Source organism: Triturus cristatus, chromosome 7 (genome assembly GCF_964204655.1).
Source record: "Triturus cristatus chromosome 7, aTriCri1.1, whole genome shotgun sequence".
Taxonomy (NCBI): Eukaryota; Metazoa; Chordata; class Amphibia; order Caudata; family Salamandridae; genus Triturus; species Triturus cristatus.
Window position 1 is genome coordinate 500,708,955 of NC_140590.1, and position 15,681 is coordinate 500,724,635.

A 15,681-nucleotide genomic window follows, 5' to 3' on the forward strand; every position below is an offset into this window, starting at 1 on the left:
TTAAGGAAAACGCAGCGAAATGAGTATAAAGGAAAAAAGCAGAGGAGAGGAAGCTCTATTAGAGAACACCTACACCTTTACCATACCCAAGCCTGCCCATAGGCTGGGAATGAACAGCCTAGGGCATTTGGGGGGCGGGAGCTCCGGAGCAGGTCTACACTGCTGCGGCCTAGGAACTAGTGGCCTAAGATTCAGTATTGGGAGCGATCTAGAAGTGAGAGTTGCATCACCAAAGATTAGATGTTAACAGGCTTGGAAGTCCACAATGGTTGAAAACACTGCTGCGATGATGCCACTCTCAGCCTAGGCATGAAGCAAAAGCACAGCGGTGAGACAGGCACTGGCAGCCTATAGTCAGTACGGGTGATTGGACTTTCTTCAAAGCAGGCACTGATAGGTAATGTGCTGCATCTAAATGCTGCCACTCGAGCAACCATGACACTGGCATCCTTGGGGTCAGTACTGAGTGAGGCACTACTGCAGCCCCCACACTGCCCAGGCAGTGGTTAGCACTGGATGTGTGCGTTGCTGAAGGCAAGGGGCTAGGAGCCTAGGGATCAATACTGGGCTAGGGCACTGATGCAGCACAGATACTAGCAGGATAGTGTCCGTGCAGGGCGAGGGCACAGCTGCAGTCAAAACATTGGCTGCCTAAGTACATTTTTGGGAGATGTCACACCTGTAGCTTGGGCATAGGCAGCATAATTTACTGTGTCGGCATGGGACGAGAACAGTGCTGCATCCTGGGGAGGGGGGCAGTTCACTGTAGTAAGTTTGAGAGCTGTGATAAAGTGGGCGTTTAGTTTGAAGCAGCCGTGTTTCTATCCAGTCTAGACTAGAGACAATGTCTGTACGAGAGTTTTATGGAACTAACTAAGTTAGTGCGCAGTGCATCCTATGCTCACAGAAAGTGGCTTGTACCTGGGGAGTGGGGGACAGCAGGAGGGGAATAAGGCAGGAGTGCACCTGGACAGCGTACTTTGGTACTGTGTGCGTGTATATTCTGTATGTGTATTTTTTAGTGTACAAGTGTTTGTGGGTATGTGTCTGAGTATGTTTTCTTGTATGTTTTCATTTGTGACTTGTGAGTCTATGTGGGAGTCAGGCCAGTATACAAAGTTAGCATAACGTATCTAGGGTTGTGTCTCCCTCTATGTACGTAAAACTGCGGTATAAGATGGCTTATTCTTTATAGTATATTGTATGATAGAAAGGGCCGAAAAGCCACAGTACAGCCATATTGGATCATGACTGACTACGCCTAGGTCACGTGACTCTCTGTGAACACTATCTGTATGATTTAGCTCGTACCAGCCTAAAGACAGGGTGGATTGTATTTACGGCCGAGGCCCAAGGTCACATCTGCAGTAGGGAGTACTAAGCTAAATTCCTCTGTGCCCCGAGACGAAAGGGAGTCACCCGGCCGACCTTCTTTGAACAAGATAGTAACCTTATACGGGCAGATGTATGAGCTCATTTAGGAGCTCCAGGACTAACTGGTACTTTTCCACTTCTAATGCTTTGTATGCTGAATCTGTAATGTATATAAGTGTTGCCCTGTCAAGGAGCCAGCAGTCTTCCTCGGCGCACCTGATGGGTGAGGTTCGATGAGGCTCCTCTATGTAGAGTTCTGTTGTGGCCAATAAACGCTTGAACCTTCTACGTTGCCAACTGCTTATTATTGACTTGAGATTGCGGGCCACTGGTAAGTGTGGCCCTTGGGATTACTATTAGATTACTTCATCTATACGCATATGATGGAGCGTGCACACGTGATGGTGTGTGTACTTGTGCGTGTATGCGGACGTATCGGGGTATGTGTTTCCGTGCACGAGTAAGTATGATTTGCTGGAGTACACGTGTATGCTTTTGAAACGTGTGTGATCCGTTTGCGAATTTGTCTCCGTGTGCATACTTGTTTCTGTATGCATCAAATCGTGTGTATTTGCGTGCATGTCTGTGTTTGTGTACCTGTTTGTGTATGTATCTCGGTGCATGTATTTGCTTGTGTCTCTGCAGTCATTTCACACAAGGCTCCTTTCCGTCTGGTATCAAGCTCTTGGTTGCCAGACACACACCTGTGCACCATTCTCAACTACGTCTCTGCACCGTGTTTATGAAGGATGAGTTATTCGAGGCATAGATGAGGTCAGCTGCCCTGACCCGGGCGAGGCCGGATCCTTGTACAGGAACTACAGCGGGAGCAGAGCATGCAGCGGGCCAAGCTGGGGGCCGTTTGGCACTCATGGAGCACCTGCAGGACTCAGGAAGAAGGCAAGGGGGCGGGGAGCTGCCTCAGCCCCGTCTGTGCTGCAGCGGGAGGAAGGAAGACCCTCGTTGAAGCTCAGGCCGCAAGAGCCGAGGCTTCCTACTGGTACCATCCAATTGATGTGTAATTATGCAGCCTGAATTATCTAAGTGCAGTGAATGATGGGGCAGCGTGGGGGAGAATTTAGTAAAAAAAACGGAAGAAGCTAACTTTCAAACGTAAATGATGACAGTCAGGCTGCCATCTCTTTACTCCCTCCTGTCCTGCACAGTCCAAGGGGGTGCAGTGGTGCACAGGATCCCCTAAGTGGCCAATCCAGCAGCTGCTCAAATGCTGCTGATGCTATTACCTTGTAAACGAGAAAAAACAACCTGGCTGCCGGATTTTGTACCGCTATTTATTTAGGAGGACAAAACGCAAAGACTGTTAAGTTCATATGATTTCAGTGTTTGAATCACAATTCTTAGCATGTTCAACACATTGTTTGTAGACATTGAACTCATGTCTGGGTTCAATACATTACAGACACACAACGTATAAAATACATATAACGTGTTAAGTGAAAAATAAATTGATATCACAATACAAACGTGCAATCAAATATCATCAACAACATGAATAGACATAATACAAAAAAATTCAAATGTATTACACCAGCAAAAAATTGGTTCAATTCTTAATACAAAGCAATTCCTAAAGGCCCTTTGACTTGGCACATTTATGGGAACTGCAGCCACATGGGGAAATGCTACTCTGTGGGGTGCTCTTTACATCATGCGCCCTCTCCAGAGGTCCAGAACTTTCTAAATACCATTTGTGGCGAAGAAAAGGAAATGCCGACGCGTTTCCAATCCCGGTCTGTATTTACGGGATTTTCATCAGGGCTAGGCAGGTGTAACCTATAGATTAAAATTAAATGACAAACGAATTACCTAAAACTAAACGTCCCTATTGTTGTATATTAATTCGCCATTGTTAATAGAGCTCACAATGCCCGAGAGTGAAATTGTTGCACATGTCGTGCTTTTGACGTTAATCTGCTGTCTCGGTTTTCAAGACCTAACAAGAACAGGACACTATCGCCTGTCACTATTACTGCGTATCCCATTAAGTCCGGTTTGTGTTGACATTACACTTACGATTGCATTGGCTGGAGGAAGCAGAAGGAATGATTCTTCTGGTAGTATTCCTTTTTAAAGTGGTTCGTAAAGGGTTTTGGATATCGGTGATCTACCACACTAACTGAAACGGAAAAGTGAATCAGCGCTTTTTAGAATCACATGAAGTGTTTACTTGTGAATTTATTGCCATTAGTCGGGGAATGAACTTACTTGATAGCGTGTGTAATCACGACTGAATTTGATTCTGGTCAACTTTATTTCAACCGGACGCGATGTGTCTCTGGTTTCAATTACTCGAGTGCGATTTAGACTCGGGAACCTTAACTGTTAAGGGTTCGTGTGGGAGCTGTCTCTGTGGTCAAACAGTACTCAAATCTTCCCGCCGTAAGACTTAGGGGCATATTAGCAACAACCAGCGATAATTATCGCTAAGCACACTTAGCGCTAGGATAATTATCGCCGGCTAGCATGGATTTTTATCGCTGGGATAGCGTGCTATTAGCAACGCTTATCTCAAAAGCGATAAAAATCCTAGCGCCAACTGCCTAACATGAGATTATCGCTGGAAACCCAGCAATAATCTCACGCAATGTGGCGTTAGCTTGTTGATAGGGCCCCACAAACTTAGCCATGATATCCACCTTCCATAGGATATCATGGCTAAGTCAGTCCTGAAGCAGGCGTAAGGAAAGTAGCGATAACAGGGGCTTGATGATAGGAGAAATGTCGCTTAGCGACATTTCTCCTGTCATGTCAGGTCAGGAACGCCCACTTTGCATCTCATTAGAGATGCAAAGCTGGGAGTTAGGAATTCCTACGCTAACGCAAGTTTTTACACGTTAGTGTGAGCTTGCTAATTAGGTGATAAGATTATCGCCGCTTTTCGGCCGAAAACGGCCGCAAAAGCCGCGATAATTCTATCGCCTAGCCTTGCTGATATGCCCCTTAGTAAGAAGCGGTCACAGGCATCAGGTCCTGTTTCACAGGAAATACATGACGTTTCTATTTGGATGGATTCTGGGATTTGTACTTTCAGTTTCAAACTGCTTCGGGGACAGGGCCATGCATTGTTGTACACTTAGGGGCTCATTCAATAACAATTACCTACATTGTTGCAAATCTAGAGCGTTTTTGTGAATATTTAATGTGTGTGAATACCTGATCTATTAGTGGTGTGCTAGAGTTTAAAGGGAGGCATTTTTCAGTATTAGCAATGCGATTCTTTACCGGGGACTCAGCGTAAAATCTGATGAAGTTCTGTCATCTCATTTAAGCCATTTGCCACATGTTAGAAATGGGGGTCTCTAGTTGGCAATGGCTGGCCACTGTCCAAGTAGGGACCCTTCTTCCTAAGTCAGAGTAAGCAGGCTACACCCTTTGATAACCCTTGCTCAACCCTGTGGTAAAGTAGCACGAGCAGCTAGGCTTATCTCAGAGGCAGTGTGTGAAGCATTTATGATCATACACAGTAACACAGTGAAGAACACTACAAAGGGACACCACACAAGTAATTATAGAAAAATAATTATCTTTATATATAGACTTATCACAAGACCAATAACGGTAAAAAGCCACAATACTGTGAAATAGGATTATTCTTGAAATGCTGCAAAAATAGTTCAGAGTGTGCAAAGAGGAGTTCAGTTCAAAGCAGTGGTCTCTGTGACCCTTTTACTTACAAAGTACCTGGATTCTGTAGCAAAACAGCCAAAATGTCGCAAATGAGCTGTAGCGATGATTTTCCTCACGCGAGACCGGCGATGCGTTGAATCCTTGCCACAAGGGAGGATGATGCACTGATCTGCAGATGTGTGCGGGACAAAGTGACAAACTTCTTCATGCTAAGCCTGCGATGCGTTGAAATCCTTGCCGCAAGGGAGGATGATGCACCGAACCTGTTGCGTGTGTGACCTTGTTGCGATGAGAGGAAATGGTGCTCCGCGAGGGAGCGACGATCCGGGTGTGATGCGATAAAAATGGCAGACGCACGGCGCCTGCACTGCGATGTCGTGATGCGATGATCTCAATGCAATGATCCTTGGTTAGCGAGCACTCGACAGCCCACAAACGTGCGATGATCTTTGGGTGTTAGTGAGCACTTTGTGGCCCGCAAGCATGCGATGTGATTAACCTTGGATTGTGAGCGCTCGGCGGCAGCAGCGCGATGATTTTTCGTACGCTCTTCAGCTGCGGCGGCTCGCAAACGGGCGTTAGCGATGATTTTCAGCGCCCTCTTCTCCGTAGTAGAACTAGAGGCCCTGGAACTCACAGGAGCCTCACCTGCAGATAGAAATCCTCGCTGGGAGGAATCAGGAGGCTGGTGGTGGAGTCTGATGTGCCTGAGACTCCACCAGGAGGCTAGCTCTCTTCTAGCCCGTGGGTGATTGCTTTAGCAAGTTGAATTAAAAGTTCTCTTCAAAGTCCTTTTCCTCTTCTTCCAAGTCCAGTGACAACTGCTGCAGGCCAATCCCAGAAACAGCACACAAGGACAGTCACCTCCTGCAGAATCCTTCAGTTACACGGACAGAGGTTCTTCTTGACATCCAGGAGCAATACCAATTGTAGGGGTTTCAGCACAGATATTTATACCCCAAAAGTCTTTGTTCTCAAAAGCTACAAGTCACTGAATCCAGCCAGAACCAGTTCTGCCCAGTCCTGGAGCATTTTGTTTACCAGGCTGCATCCTTCCTTTCAGAAAGAGGAGGTCTGCCATCAGACGCACAGAAGGAGGTGGAGCCAGCATTCACCTTGCCAGGCACAGCCCTATTCAGGTCAAGGAGATACCCCTCCCCATACTCCAATGCAGAACTCTCTATTCAACCCAGGTCTGACTCAGCCTTCCCTGTCCCTCCAAAAACAGACAGCCAATACACATAACAGCAGAGCACACTGGAAGGCTTAGGCAAGAAAATACCTACTTTCTAAAAGTGGTATTTTCAAACACAGAATATAAAAATAAACTTCACTAAAATATGTATTTTAATATTCTGAGCTCAGGCATACTAAATTCGTTTTTCTACCATGTTCCTTGGGTCAGTTCGGACTATAGAATGTAATAGTTAAACTGCCCATTCTCGCTTATGGAGAACAGGTAGCCTTACAGTAGTGAAAAACGGAATTGGGTATAATTCACTACCAGGACATGCTACACACACCAAGGCATGTCCTACCTTAAACATACAATGCACCCTACCATAGGGGTGACTTACGTATAACCGGTGAAGGAGACAGGAGGCTAGTTAAATCTCAGCCAAAACAGGAGTGCCATTCTAATTACTGATCACTTAAAAGGCAGAAGGAACAAAAGTAACTTTTGAGATCAGGTCCGTATGCCGGCTAGCAGGTAGACCGGTCGGTAGTAGCTGACGATGGACTGCTAAATCTGTAACAGAAAACAGGCCAGTAGTCCGGGTGCAGGACTGGAAGGGCCAGAAAGGAAGACATGGTAAGAAAGCAGAGCTAGAGAGAAACAGGGTTAGATACAGCCAAAAAAAGGACTGGCTGATTTCTTTAGTGGTAAATGAGTCACAGCTGTTATTTTGTAATCATTGGATGACGAGGACATACATGTGTGTAAAGCAGGTGGGACCGAGGATACACATAAGTGAGCTTCATACATCCTCAGTATTAAAATAAACTTTTTTCACAATCTAAATTCAAATCAAGTCAATACGAATTTAGCAATGAGTTTCCCAGATTTGTAAGAGGAAACAAGGGTTCCAGTGAGTTAATGGAGGGGGCACTACGCATTCCTTTCACATTCATCGAGTAAGAGATCTTTCAGGTGCAGCAGTGATAGATCTCTTCCTTCTCCCTGACGATGGGTTTATTCTTTTCCTATTCCTATGAGCTTTTAATTTCCTTTTGCCTTTGATATTTTTGAACATGATGCAGAACATTAGCGAAGGAGGCAAATGTATCCGTGTTCACCAGATGTCCTCCCGAAAAATGGCTGCATGTATTCCAATCGTATTTATTTCGGGACAGATTTACAAGCCCCTTGCGACACTTTTAGGACGCCGTTGCGGCGGTGGCGTAAACCATGTGCCACGTTGCAACTTATTTACAACGTGACGCATCTAGGCAGAGGCGTCACGTTGTAAAGCCCTGCGCCACATGGAACCTGCGCCAGGTTGCATGTGGGCGTTCTGTCGCACGGTGGGCGTTCCCTCGCAGGAAAGCCCCGAAAAACTGACGCAGTGAAATCTACAAGATTTCACTGAGTCAGTTTTAGGACGCTGCTGCGTCAAATCCTTAAGCGTGCTTGAAGCAGGCATAAGGAGTGACGCACCACGTTAAGTATAGCAGCCCCTGAGCATTGCAGGTGGTGTATCTTGCTTGAGACGTGACTCCAGCAATGCGCCGCCCGTACGCCACAAGATGCATCATACATCTGCCCTTCCTTGCACCATGGTGCGCCGCATTGTAAATGTGACACATCCGTAGTGGCGCAAGGGGGGGATTGCGTGACGCATCTGTTCTGGCACATTCCTGCTGATTTGCAGAGATGTGCCAGAAGTTGTAAATCTGCCCCTTCCTTTCTACAAGTTGCACTATAATTAGGAAAAGCGCCTCGTCAAGGGTCTTCAGCCTTTGCACCGTAATCTCTCGTCTCCTCCCTGCAGGCAACCGCCCTCCTTGCGGGTGGCACGGCTGAGCACGGCACCCCACCAGTGAGTGTCATTCTTTGCACACCTCTCTGCCACCTCGCCCTTCCATCATGAGGCAGGCAGCACCCACACCAAAGATGCACCGGAGCCACACACGCACAGTAATGTCTCCCACTTTGGTTTCTGAGAATCACTTAATTTGCATCAAACATACCACCCGATGATGTGCGAAACTAAGATTTAAAATTAGATTAAATTCTTCATTTGACTTGAATATATATTACTTCAAAGAGCATTCCCCTAAGGACTACGTGCTCCAGTTAGAAACTGGAAACAGTTGTTTCTAATTTTGCAGCCTATTTAAAGTCAGAGTCTATTTCAGGCCCTTTGATGTTCATGGGTATTCCCAAAGCGATAGACTGGCAGAGGTACTAAAGTCTGCCTACCCTGAGTGTCTCTTACAAGTTGCCTATGCAGTTGTAAAATTAGCACAAGAGCATTTTAATTCTCTTTCCTCTTTGAGTAAGTGGGCTGCTTTCATGCACCAAAACATCAGTCACGCCTAATATATTGTTTTGCGGTTCTAAAGCCCACTTTGTGACACAGAAAACCCAAGTCGCAATGTTTTTGAAGATATAATATGTGTAGTTAATGTCTTTGTGACTCACAAATATGCACACTGAGGTTCTTTGCAATTCGAAAGGAGAAGGGGCATTGAATGGGACATCCTCGCCTCCAAATGATTTACAATGAGATCTTTCACTGTTTCGCGACTACACCACAAAACACCGATGACCCCCAACTTCCCTAAAGGACTGGCGTGAAAAGTAGAAGCTGTCCTGGAGAGACAGCTTCCACGCTGTGAATCGAGGCTTAGGCATTAGGACAGAGAAGAATAAAGCAATCAAGGGGACCACTGTGTCCCTCCGCAGTGCATTTGCATCATGCCACAATTTTTTAGGTTGAGCATCAGTGTGCATGCGCTGTCTGCAAGACCCGTTGTAGTCACAATACTGGGTAAAGTCCCACCTGCTGCTTACCATAGGTTGATTCCAGCATCGTCTTCTTTGCTGCTCCCTCTTTCGTTCGGGCTCCCAATGCATCATTTCCGTGTTGAGCTCAGGAGCACAGATCAAGTGCATATTAATTTCCTTTAATTAGTGGCCCTCCGCCTTAATGCAGGTACTATTTCTAGCTCCTTTCATGCTGTAGTTTAGAAAACCCTTTTTTTTTTTTTAAATAGTTGCTTTTTTGCTAGTTCCTTCCTGTTCTCCTCTGGTTGCTTTCAATATTCCATGAGCCTCGCAGCCACGCCATGGACGAGGCAGAGAAGGAAGGTTCTGTGAACTTCTCGGGACACAGGTAAATAAAGCAAGCCGCAATATAATAGTCGAGATGTGGGAAAATGCGTGGCTTTGTTCACATTGATCGGGACGTTGTTCAATGCCGTAATGGGAATGGAAGTTAGTGGGCATATTAAGCCACATTTGTGAAGAAAGCCGTCTTTAAACAGGTGGAGCTCAAATACGCCCCTTGCACATTCCGATAGTGCCTCCATCGGCCGGCCCAATGTTTTGAAATCTATGTGATGCCTGCTGTCTGCTTTTTCCACCTCAGCCCGTTTCCACCCCTTCATTGCTGCTTTGAGGTACAGGGATGCCGTTGGGTCCCCCCCTGTGTGTATCTTTGTGAAATTGTCTATAGCTGCCAGGTGGGCCTACGCCCATGACCTTGATTTCTTGTTGGTGAATGCCCATTGTATGAATAGCTCCACTGCTCTTTGTGTCTCACCCCTGTTGGCCAGTGTCCGTATGCCCTCTATTTGCATCACTGTCGCTGCAGATTATTTGTACCGTCTGGCTGCCTCTGGGGCAATGGCTTGATTTACCAATGCTGGTAAGTCTACCCCACCAGGCCTGGCAGGTGCTCTGGAAAAGGGATCATACCTTGTCCGCCCCTGGAACCAATTCCCTGAATCTGCTCATCTGCGCTCTGGACAGGGCGTCTGCTACTTCGTTCTCCACCCCTGGTACATGGCGGGCCTTCAGATCCATGTTCCCCTCCGGCTGCAATTTAACCAATTGCCGCGTTAGTCTTAACGTGTCAGGGCACCTTGCTGATCCTTTATTGATGGCCTGCTCCACCCCCTTATTGTCTCACCACAGCGTCAGCTTCATGTTCTTCAACTCTTGTTTCTAGACTGTTAATGCAACTATAATGGGGAACAGCTCCAGGAATTTTATGTTGCAGGTCACGCCTTGCTTGTGCCACTTGTCGGGCCACTGGCCTGTGCACCATTTCTTACCCAGGTTTGCCCCAAAGCCCGTACTCCCTGAAGAATCGGTAAATAAGGCTATCTGCCTGGCTGTCACCAATCCCTTTCTCCAGATTAGGACGACGTCAAATTCTGATAAAAACTTGTCCCACATAAATGTAAATGTAAATGTTGTAGACTTGTAAAGCGCACAGCTGCCCCAGCAACGGGGCGTCCCGGCGCTGTAAACCGCTGGGGAACCCATCCTGGCTTTCCCTGTGAGATGGTCCCTACTGGGCATCTCCAAGGTGAAGACAAGCATCCCCGGCACTGATGGGGCCGTAAGTGGAGATTAAGCAAGCTGTTGCCCAGAGTTGCTGAGTGGGATCCATGGTTAGAGTAGGCACCGAGGCAAGAATTGTCGAGTCCGCTGACCTTGGCCCAAGACCCTGCCGCGTCGGGAATCGAACCCTGGTCCCAGGCCGACTTCTGCTCCCGGGTCTGCCGCCTCTAACCAGTGAGCCACACCACTCCACTATAAGTAAGTCATGTTTGACCTCTGACCCCAGTGGGACATGGTGGCGTTTGTGCGTGAGGCCTGCGGTTAACTGGGTGAGGCGCCTGGCAAAAACTCTGCCTGCGAGGGTTACCCTAGGGAAGAAGTGTGGCACAGCGACCAGGGCGACTGACCCTGGATGCTGGGGATCACGGTTCGATCCCCGGCACTGGTGGCAGGTCAGCCCAGCACCATGTGACTCTGAGCAATAGCTCGCTTAATCTTCCCGACGGCTCCCAGCACCGGGATGCCTATGGGCAGCTGTGCGCTTTACAAATACTGGATTTACATTTAGCTGTGAAGTTGAGCTTGCCAATCAACCTTTTTAGGTCGCGGAGTGTTGCCTTGCTGTGGCCGCATGAGCTCCTTACTTCCTCCCTGAAATCTCTTACTTTGTCTTCAGGTAACCTGGCTGTTCCTCTGTGCCTGTGAACAAAAAGTCGTCCAGGCAGTAAATTTTCCCCCCTGCAGGGTGTATGTCGTGCAGGGCCCATTCTAAGAAGGTGGTGAACTGTTAAAAATATGCGCAGGACACTACGCACCCCACAGGCATTGCTTTGTCAATGTACAGGTCCCCCTCCCACTGGAAACCCAAAAGGTGAAAACTTGAGGGATGTACTGGCAGAAGACAGAAAGCGGATTCAATGTCTGCTTTAGCCATGAGTGCTCCTTGTCCTGCTGACTTCACTAAGTCAATGGCGTCGTCGACCGTCGCATACCGCACCGAGCAAGCCTCTGCACTTATCCTGTCATTCACTGACGTCCCCTCGGGGAAGGAGAGGTGGTGGATTAGCCTGAATTGTCCCGGCTCCTTTTTGGGGACCACCCCCAGTGGAGAGATTACCAAACCTCACGCAAATTTGGAGGTAGAGGGCCCTCTATACTGCCCAAGGACTTCTCTTTATCAAGTTTCTTGCGGACCACCCCTGGGTGTTGTAATGCAGATTTCAGATTGTTTGCCCCATCTAGTGGAAGTGGACCTATGAATGGTATGATGAATCCTTTCTCAAAACCCTTCACTAATACCGCTGCATCTGTTTTGTTAGGGTATTTGTTGGCTAGACTGCGAAGTTGCTGTGTGTTAATAGGGGACCTGGCTAGCTGGTAGTTATGTAACCCCTTTGGATCCCCCCAAACCTCCTTGTGCTCGCTACTGTTTTTTTTCTTATCCTTCTTGTCCCTTTGGTGATCCTTCTTGCGCCGGCATCCCGCCGCTGGGTGTCCTCCCCCACATATGGAAGACATGTGTTGAAATTTTCACAAAGAACCCCATGTGTATTCTCTGGCGTCATATTTCCAGCAGACTGCTGCCGCCCCCTTGGAGGAGGGGGGTTTCCCTGTGTTGTGTTTAGATCTATGAAAGTACTTGCCCTTCCCTTTGTAGAAGGAACCCTGAAAGGACTGGTCACATTTACCTGCCCAAGATTTCACCTCCTTGGCTACCAACATCTTGTGTATAAACCCAGGGACGTCCTCCTCATTCTATTCCATCTCATGGTGCCTCTGCAATTGGGGTGGCAGAGTGGGCTAAAGAACGGTGATGGATCAAACCCGGATCTGTTGACTGGGTGTGAGTGTTTGATTGGTTCTGATGCTCCGTCCATCACCACCCCCTTTTGTACCGCCTCTGCATTGTTAACCTGAAAGCTTTGTCATATTCAAGCCATGCATCCCCAGCAAACTGCCTTTGTTCCCAATGAATATTGGCTTCGTATAACCAGAGGTCTGCTGCGCAGCACGGGAATTTTTCAACTATTATGCATGCCATTATTCTAAATGCGTCTAGCCAGTTGTCAAAATTCCTTTCTTTTCTCTCCTTTCACCTCTACCTTCTATCCTCATCTTTCTTATCACAGACCACCGGATCCAAACCCTCTAATTGAATCTCTAGCAGGGAGAAAATATCAATAAATTCTTTCCTCCATAAACTTTCCTTCACTGCCAACGGAATGAGGCTCGCTAAACCTGTGGCTATTGTGGTCATTGACGCCGGACCTGGCGAAGGTCTGGCATAGGCCTCTACTGCTGAAACCTCTCGCGCTGGTTCGCTTGCTGTGCCACTGCCACCTCATGCTGCCACCGGTAACCCTAGCTCCCCCCGTGCACCCTGCATGTTTACAGCCTGCCCTTGCAGCCTTTCTTGACGAGCGCAGCCTGGGTCTAACAAATGGCATGGTAGCCCAGATATCCCTCCTGCAGACTGCACACCTGTGCTCTCAACCCTCTGTGACCCCCGCCCCTTGAGCAATGGGGTGCCATTGATTTTAAACACTCCTGCACAATTGCTTTAATATGCTCACCACTTGTGGCTCTGCTGCTGGTCTTGCCGTGGGCTCCTGCCATCGGCGGGATGGCTACAGGCAGCAGGTCTTTCTTCTGTGGTTTCTTTCTGGGTGCTTTAACTTGGGTTTGTTTGGGCACCGCCCTCCTACTTCTTTTGGGTGCCGGTGCACTGGCGTCTCCGGATGCTTGGTCACCTGGGCCATCGCCTCCATTCATTCTCAAGTTTGTCTGCAGCCAGCTGTCTCCATGTACTTCTGAGGCTGCCTCAATCTTCTTTAGCAGCACGGTGAGCTCCTCTGGCTGCCCTCCTGTGCCTTGAGATTCCATTGCTCTTGGTGGGGTGCTGCCGCCCTCCTGATACACCAAACAACTTTTTTGTCAAAGCTCTCCTTGTCAGTTATTTGCCAATGCTTGTTGGCTGCCCCTACCCACAAGCTAAGACAAATTCAGCGATGGCTCCTTTAAATTGTCCTTCCATGAAGTATCTGGGTGGTGCTATGTGATTGCAACAATGTTGCTGGTTTCCAGCGGGAGAGGACCAGGGGCCTCCCTCACCGGCAACCAAAGGAGGCTGGTGAGGTTGCATAGCCGGCCAAGCTGTGACCCTTCTTCCCCCCTCCTCACTGTATTCTTGCCTTTAATCACAGAATGTTCGAGTCGACACAAGAGCCTCGAGCCTGACTCTTCCGCTTCCAGGGACCGCTGTGAGGAAGCAAACACACAATGATGGCATCAGGTGTGAGAACAAGCCTTTTCGTCACGGCGTTTTACCGCTGGAACCTCGATGAGCCCCAGGAAGATGGAGAGAAGTACTTTTTTGCCCAGACTCACCGGATGTCCAAGACTACGCCAAGACTCGATGCTGGTTTCCTCACTTCCAGGTCAGCTGCCTTGCCTGTTGAATCGCACTTTCTGGGCGCACTCTACCGGCGGACAAGCTCGACCCATTCCCGCCACAGCAAAGCGGGCGAGGGGGCGGGCGCGCACTCACCTGGGCCGAGCAACGGTCGGAGGGACACAGGAGAAACAATCACGGCTCCAGCGATACAAATAAATCCGGCGTCTCCCAGGGGCAATGACGGACCGGTCGCCCCTCTGCGTCCGCTAGACCACAGGCAACGAAACTGCTCCGGTTGACATGCCTCTGTCGAAAACGCGTCTTCGTGGGGCACCAGTACTGTAGACCAGCCCGTTTACGAAGGGGTGAGAGGAGGCCTGAGCGAGCGCACACCGGGCCCAGCAGCGCTTTACCCCAGCAGTCAGTCCGCTGATCAATCCAGCAGCGCTTCGCCCTCGCAGGTCGTCGAGAAGGTATGTCCGAAAAACCCCCGCTCCACGAAGATAGGAGCTACCTGAGGGAGCAGCAGCTTAAATTCCCCCCCCACAACTTTCCCACCCTGTGGGTGCTGTTGCCCTTTGGAGTGTTTGTATCTCGCCAAGCCCCCCCATTGGATGGGGGCCTGGCACCACTCTGGTGCTCGTGGGGAGGTGCGGGGGCTACCGGCTCTGTTTCTGGGCACTTTTGGCCGCCCAGAAATAGTTTTCCGGAAGGGCTCGACGTTGGTTATGGCGCCGGCCCCAGAGACTTGCTTGTGTTCTCAGCCTATCCTCGTTCACATTGCACATGCTTGTGTTTTCAGATGATTCTCGTTAGTTGCTTGCAAACGAGGATCAGCTGAAAACACAAGCGCTTGCAAACTAAACAAAGGTAGATCGGCTGAAAACACAAGCTCTTGTTTAAATACTCCTTTCTACGCAAATCTGGGTTAATTTGCCTACTAACTTGTGTGCATTGCAGATAGAATACAAGGTAGTGGGCATATTAAATCTGCTTTGTGTAGAATCAGTTTTTAAACAATCACTTGTGTTTTCAACCAATGCTTTTTCACTTTGCACATGCTTGTGTTTTCAGATGATTCTCGTTGGTTGCTTGCAAACGAGATCAGCTGAAAACACAAGCGCTTGCAAACGGAACAAAGATCGGCTGGAAACACAAGTGCTTGTTTAAAAAATGCTTTCTACACAAATCTTGTTTAATATGCCCATCAAATTGTATGCATTGCAGATGGAATGCAAGTTAGTCGGCTTATTAAACCAGATTAGTAAGAAAGCAGTTTTTAAACAACCGCTTGTGTTTTCAGCCGATCCTCATTTACTTTTGCAGTTTTATAGTGCAAACTTGACCCGAAGATGTCAGAGCACTTTACATGAGCACCAGTTACGTTACACAAGGACCAGGTCTTTAAATGGGCCGGGTCTCATTGGTGCTGAGCCCCACCGGTTTTCTAAAGGGGGCAGTGGTTGAAGTGGGGAAAAAAAAGTAGGGGAACTGTGGGTGGAGAATCAGAGGGCAGGAATAACCCGAGAACTGGATCAGTAGGTGGAGTCAGAGGTGTGGCCAGAATGCGCAAAACATCCCAATTTTTTGTATTTGTTTTGCATTTCACTGACCAGTTACAGCTTATTATGTTATTTAATTCAATCAATGCATACACATAATTATTTACGGTTTAATATGAGTTATTGACATTAAAATACAATCACAAAGTGCGATATGTTTCCAATCACAGTGTCCCAATTACGCTTAA